Source organism: Myotis lucifugus, unplaced genomic scaffold (assembly GCF_000147115.1).
Source record: "Myotis lucifugus unplaced genomic scaffold, Myoluc2.0 scaffold_2006, whole genome shotgun sequence".
In the NCBI taxonomy this organism is placed as follows: domain Eukaryota; kingdom Metazoa; phylum Chordata; class Mammalia; order Chiroptera; family Vespertilionidae; genus Myotis; species Myotis lucifugus.
In genome coordinates this window covers 24,933-31,909 of record NW_005873054.1, presented here as the reverse complement: position 1 = coordinate 31,909, position 6,977 = coordinate 24,933, and the positions used below count along the sequence as shown (strand labels likewise).

The 6,977-nt window shown below is 46.4% G+C and overlaps 1 non-coding gene and 1 pseudogene across 1 annotated transcript; both read right to left on the bottom strand.

Annotated features, from left to right (window-relative positions):
- Positions 1 to 231: 231 nt before the first annotated feature.
- On the bottom strand, positions 232 to 338 carry LOC111824527. The gene has a single exon (XR_002827620.1). It is a non-coding gene; the product is annotated as a U6 spliceosomal RNA (small nuclear RNA).
- Positions 339 to 398: 60 nt separating this feature from the next.
- LOC102430304 lies at positions 399 to 1,318 on the bottom strand (annotated as a pseudogene).
- Between the last annotated feature and the right edge of the window lie 5,659 nt (positions 1,319 to 6,977).

Here is a 6,977-nt window from a genome sequence, read left to right as displayed (position 1 = left end):
TGCCTGACAACCTCAATTATCTGAAGGAAGACTCCCAGCTAATGAAACTATTGTAAACAGTATCAGGAGCATATATTGATGCATGAGGCACACTCATGGGGCCAAAGAGCCGCATATGGCTCGCAGCTGCATTTTGCGGCCCCCCCTCCCACACATCAACTATCTGGTGAGAGTGAACTATTTTATAGTAAAAAGTTACTTGACGTTAAGTATTTTTTTTCTTTTTTTTTTCTTTATATGGAACGCTTCACGAATTTGCGTGCCATCCTTGTGCAGGGGCCATGCTAATCTTCTCTGTATCGTTCCAGTTTTAGTATATGTGCTGCCGAAGCGAGCACGGCATTAAGTATTTTTATGATCAAATTCTAAAAAGAATCTTTAGTCCCAACTGAACTTGGTTCTCTAAGATTTAAAAATTTTAAAAAAATATTTACATAATATAATTTTAATCTCTAAGTTCTTCCTCATCACTGAAATAATGTGCTTTTCTTTATCCTTGGGTGTCTTGAATCATCAGAAGTTGAGGACCCCCTGAACTGGGTTTCCACTTTTTTTGTTCTTCTTCAATTTTGGCTTGCTGGAAAGCTATGGCCTGACTGAGGCTGTCAAGAGCAGGATCTTCTCCTTCATCTTCACTTTCTTCTACGTCTTCAATTTCTTCTTCTGGTTCAGGAATTTTCTTTTTTTTTCTTTTTCTCTTTCTTCTTTGGAGGTTCATGTTCTCCAAGCATATTTTTACGACAGGCATAACTTAAGTGTCCACTTTCCCCACATTCCCAACACTTAGATTTATCAAAGTAGTTTCGTCTTCGGATGAACTCAGATGCTCTTCCATTGTCAATAGCAATGCTTGCTTTTATCACTCTACCAAATAACTGTTTGTTGTTTATTGCCCTGGTACAGTTTTGTGCAGATTCTTTATCCAAAAATAAAATAGCCCTAACCGGTTTGGCTCAGTGGATAGAGCGTCGGCCTGTGGACTGAAGGGTCCCGGGTTCAATTCCGGTCAAGGGCATGTACCTTGCTTGCAGGCACATCCCCAGTAGGGGGTGTGCAGGAGGCAGCTGATCGATGTTTCTCTCTCATCGATGTTTCTAACTCTCTATCCCTCTCCCTTCCTCTCTGTAAAAAAAAATCAATAAAATATATTTAAAAAAAATAAATGCAACACCTTTACTCTTCCTGGTATCGTTAATTACAGTAACCTTTACAACCTTGCCATACTTGGAAAATATCTGGTATGTCATTGTTGGTCAGGGAAAAGGGCAAGTTGGATAACATACACTGTACTTTTACTTGGGGCCAATCCACCACTCATTTCTTCAAGTGGGGCGGGCCTGGGCGATGGGAAGAGTGCGAGCCCTCAGCTCCGGGTGGGCTCAACCCCGACAACTCCTTGCCCCTTGCAGTGGCCTCAGCATTGCAGGGGCTGGGAAGGGTCTGGTGCCACGGACGAGAAGGCAGCACCTACAAAGCCTTTTCCCTGCTCAGTTAAGACACCGGTGCGGGCCCGGAGGCGAGCGCTTTCAAGAATTCTTTATTGGTGTATAAAAGAGCCATCAATTTCTGGGTGTTGATTTTGCTACATTGCCAAATTCATTTATTATATCCAGTAGCTTTTTGGTGGAGTCTTTAGGATTTCCTATGTACAATATCTTGTCATTTGCAAATAATGAGAATTTTACTTGCTCCTTTCCAGTTTGAATGCCTTTTATTTCTTCTTGTGTGAGTGCTGTGGCTAGGATTTCCAGTACTATCCTCCTATCTAATAAAGAGGTAATATGCAAATTGACCATCCCTCCAACACAGATGGCCACCCCACGTGGTCAAAGATGGCCGCCCCCATGTGGACACAAGATGGTGCCACAAGTGAGGAGCTGAATGAAGAACTAGGGCTGCACAGAGGAGCCTGCGTCTGCCTTGGGCAGCATGCTGCTTTTATAACATGGTAATTGAGTTGAACACAAAATATAGTAACTGATCTCCCTTCTTCCTGGATGAGTGCGCAATAGTGGTGAAATAGTGGTGTCAGCACCCTGAACATGCCCGGGTGGGCAGCGCCCGGCTACTGCTTCTTTTTGAAATGATGCTGTGCTTTGGTGTGGCCCAAGGTGTGAAGTGTTGCTGGGCTTCTCTCCTGTGGAGTGCTGATCACTCACACAGCGGGTTTGGTGAATATTGGTTGGGGCGAGTCTTGCCTGCCTCCACTTGGTCATCTTTATATGAATCCAGTGAAGTGTGTGGAGGGGGATTATCGTTTTTGTTTGTTCGTTTTGGTCTTTCTGAAACGGTTTTTAGGTGATAGTCATGAAGAGCAGTCCGTACCTAGAACTGTGCTACTAATGAGAGGAAAACCTGTCTGAGAAGGTGCGTCTTCCCACTGCTGCCGTCCCACCCTTGGGGCCTCTGCTGGGAAAACAGAATCAAGTCTCAAACAACGCCTTTTTAATTGTATCTCTAGTATTATAGAGGTAGGGCAGGACTGTATCATACCTCTGTGAATGGAAAATACCTTGTACCTGCTTTATGATACATAGTAATGACCGTGCTTTATCAGAGCTGTTTTTAATGATGTTATCCTAGAATGTTTTCTTTCCAGATGATGATGGAGAAGCTTAAAAAAAAAATGGTGCCAGGTACCACAACAGTGACAGAACTTTGCTGATTTCTGGAGATTTGTTTTTCACTTTTTTTTTTTTATTGGAGTGTGCTGGATGTCTATAATTTTGTTCAGATGACTGCAGAACCTGGAAAAGCTGTTGCTGCTATTGATGCATAACATACTGCTATTGGTCTTTTTATATAAATAAATAAATATATATATATACATATATATAATTTGAATTTTTGGAAACTTTAGCTGTGCTGTCAACTTTGGAAAAACTATCCCAGTTGTACTGTGTTGGGTTGGCATTGTACAGAAATTAACAGCCATATTGGTCTAGAAACGGTCAACATAATGTTTTTCCATTTGTACAGGGGTAACGCACTGTATTAAATATGTAAGGTCTTAATCTACATGGGATTAATTACAGAAACTAATATAATAAAGTATTCTCTAAAAAAAAAAAAAGATGGTGCCACAAGATGACCAGCAGGGGAGGGCAGCTGGGGGGGGGCAGGCCTGCAGGGGAGGGCAGTTGGGGGCAACCAGGTTGGCAGAGGAGGGCAGTTAGGGGCGACCAGGCTGGCAGGGGAGGGCAGTTAGGGGCAATTGGGCCGGCAGGGGAGGGAAGTTAGCGGGGACCAGGCTGGCAAGGGAGGGTAGTTAGGGGCGACCAGGCCAGCAGGGGATGGCAATTGGGGGCAACCAAGCTGGCAGGGGAGGGCATTTGAGGGCAACTGAGCTGGCAGGGGAGGGCAGTTGGGAGCAATTGGGCCAGCAGGGGAGGGCAGTTAGGGGTGCCCAGGCCAGCAGGGGAGGGCAATTAGGGGCAATTGGGCTGGCAGGGGAGAGTTAGGCGTCGATCAGGCTGGCAGGGGAGTGGTTAGGGGGTGATCAGGCTGGCAGGCAGAATCGGTTAGGGGCAATCAGGCAGGCAGGCAGGCAGGCATGCGAACGGTTGGGAGCCAGCAGTCCTGGATTGTGAGAGGGGTCCCAGATTGGAAAGGGTGTAGCCTGGGCTGAGGGAAAACCCCCGCCCCCCGTGCCTGAATTTCATGCATCGGGCCTCTAGTCCTATATAATAAAAGGGCAATATGCAAATTGACCCTAACAGCAGAATGACCTGGAATGACTGGTTGCTATGATGCACACTGACCATCAGTAAGCAGATGCTCAATGCAGGATCTGCCCTCTGGAGGTCAGTGCACTCGCACAGGGAGTCCCAGAGATTCAAAAAGAAGGCCCACTGCCTGGCAGCAGCAGTGGCTTTGCTTCATAGCTGGGGCTCATCTGGGCACTTCCAAACCCCAAACAAAGAGGAAGATCTGCAGATGTCTCTGTAGCTCCTGCTGGACGGCCCTAGACTGTGGCTGATCTTGCACCTCTTTGGAGATCCAAGAGCCAGTGTACCCAGTGGTCAGAGTGAGACCATACAGGATTACAACCCTTCACATTCATAAGAGACGCACTCAAGGGGCAGACTCAGTGAGCACCAAAGCCCTACTGAAGCAAGTCCTGCCCTATAAGGGTGTCTCCTGCGCAACAGATCTTCCAGTGTAGACACAGCTGATCATCACAGCCAATTGGCCTGGAGGTCAATTCCTCCCAGTGATACCAAGAGCAATCAAGAGTTAACCACAAGACTGTGCAAACAGCCCACCAAGGGGTGCACCAAGAGCGTCCACCTCAGGTGACTGGGGAGGCTGAGCCACTGGGCCCTATAGGACACCAACCACACAAGGCCACTCTATCAACTCAAGGAGTCTTAGCAGCTACCTGGTACATAGAAACAAACACAGGGATACAGCCAAAATGCGGAGACAAAGAAACAAGTAACAAATGAAAGAAATGGAGGAAAGAAAAATACTGGATATAGAGTTCAAAACCATGATTATAAGGTTACTCAAGAATCTTCTAGAAACCTCCGAGAAATTTAGTGAGACCCTCAAGGATATGAAAAAGGACCAATCAGAAATTAAGCATACACCGACTGAAATAAAGAATAATATGCAGAGATCCAACAGCAGACTAGAGGATCGCAAGAATCAAGTCAAAGATTTGAAATACAAAGAAGCAAAAAACACCTAACCGGAAAAGCAAAAAGAAAAAAGTTTCCAAAAATATGAAGACAGTGTAAGGAACCTCTGGGACAACTTCAAGCGTACCAACATCTGAATTATGGGGGTGCCAGAAGAAGAGAGAGAGCAAGATATTGATAACCTATTTGAAGAAATAATGACAGAAAACTTCCCCTATCTGGTGAAAGAAATAGACTTACAAGTCCAGGAAGCGCAGAGAACCCCAAACAAGAGGAATCTAAAGTGGACCACACCAAAACACATCATAATTAAAATGCCAAGGGCAAAAGACAAAGAGAGAATCTTAAAAGCAGCAAGAGAAAAACAGTTAGTTACCTACAAGGGAGTACCCATACGACTCAGCTGATTTCTCAAAGGAAACCATGCAAGCCAGATGGGAGTGGCAAGAAATATACAAAGTGATGAATAGCAAGAACCTACAACCAAGATTACTCTACCCAGCAAAGCTATCATTCAGAATTGAAGGTCAGATAAAGAGCTTCACAGACAAGAAAAAACTAAAGGAGTTCATCACCACCAAACCGGTATTATATGAAATGCTGAAGGGTCTTCTCTAAGAAGAGGAAGAAAAAGGTAAAGATACAAATTATGAACAACAAAGTGACAACAAATACATATCTATCAACAAGTGAATCTAAAAATCAAGTGAATAAAAAATCTGATGAACAGAATAAACTGGTGAATATAATAGAATCAGGGGCATAGAAAGGGAGTGGACTGACAATTTTCAAGGGAAGGGGGTGTGGGCGGGAAGAGATTGGAAAAAAATCTTACACCTATGGACAAGGACAGCGGGGGGGGGGGAGGTAAGGACATGGGGTGGGGTGAGGCCCCCCTACAGCTGGTTCTCTGATTGAGTGGTATTTTTAACTCTGTCTTCTAATTCACTGATTTGACCCTCAACTTCCCCTAATTTGCTGTGTATTCCTTCCAATGTGTTCTTTATGTGTGTTGTGGCATTCTTTATTTCAGATTGTTCTGTTTTTCATAGTTACTATGTCCGTTTTCATGCTGTTGAGCATCTTTATCATTATTACACTGAACTCCATTTCAAATACATTTCTTATCTCTGCTTCATTTATCTCTTCGTCTGGAGAATTCTCTAATTCTTTCATTTGGGTATTTTTTTTCTCCTCATTTTGGCTCTCTGGTTTGTGACTGTGTATTAGCCCTTTTATGCCGCTCAATCTCCAGTGCAGGACAGTGTTAAATGCTGTTTCTGACTAATTAGATCAGGCAAAAAAACGTTAAGCCTCCAGAGATGGCCTCTGCTTACATACTGATAGGATTCTGATTTGAAATGATAGGATTCTGACTTGAATTGCGTCCCCCCCCCCCCCCTCCCCAGGCAATCATCCTCTGGTGTGGCAAGGTTTTTTTCAACAGGGTAGGGTGATAGCTTCTGCCTGGAGGCTAACTGTTACTTTTAATGTCTTAAGGGGCCTCAGGGCAAGGTGTTTCCAACTGGGTGGGTACACTGTCTCCCCCCCAGGTATGGCAAATGTGTGTGTGTGTGTGTGTGTGTGTGTGTGAGAGAGAGAGAAAGATGTCTTCCACTGTGAGGGAATGACTCAGCCCAGGAAACTTGGGGTGTCTGCCTTCTGAGCTCTAACCCCAGAACTCCCTGTCCTGGGTTCTGCTCTCACAGATCCAGTCTTCACCCTCTCTCTGCTGGAGCCCAAGCTGTCTAGCTCCACAGGGAATGTGCGTCGGCCCTTTAAGAGGGTGCCGGACGTTTCAGCCACGGCTTTTTGGCAGGGGGAAGGAAGCGGGGATAAGATCTCCCAGGCCTGGTAGGAAAACCTGGTGTGGAGGCTGCTTGGGGAAGTGTGATTTCAAGCCAGAAATGCACTTGGACTCTCTAAGGGTCTGGGATCTATGCTTTCCAAAAATACGTGTGTACCTAGAGGCCCCCTCTTTCTTCCCACAGCGTCCTCTGATTCTGAGATGAAGGCCCAGAATGTGGGGTGTGGGAAAGAGGGTCAAGGGGCTTCCGGGACAGGCGGCACCGAGAACCCGCGTATGTATGGTTCCCTGCGGCCAGTATGAGTGATTGATGGCGCAGGGGGCTGACGCTGCCTTCGCTTTCGCCAAGCCCAGGCGGGACCCGCCAGAGTCCACCGACCCCGCCCGCGCCCGCCAACCGGGCCCACCGATCCGGGTGCGCAGGCCCGGGCCCACTTGCCCGCAGCAGTTTGACCCCCACCCGCCGATCCCGGTGGCGCGCAAGCATGGGCGAACCGCCAGCCCCCGGAACCCGCCCGCCGATCCCG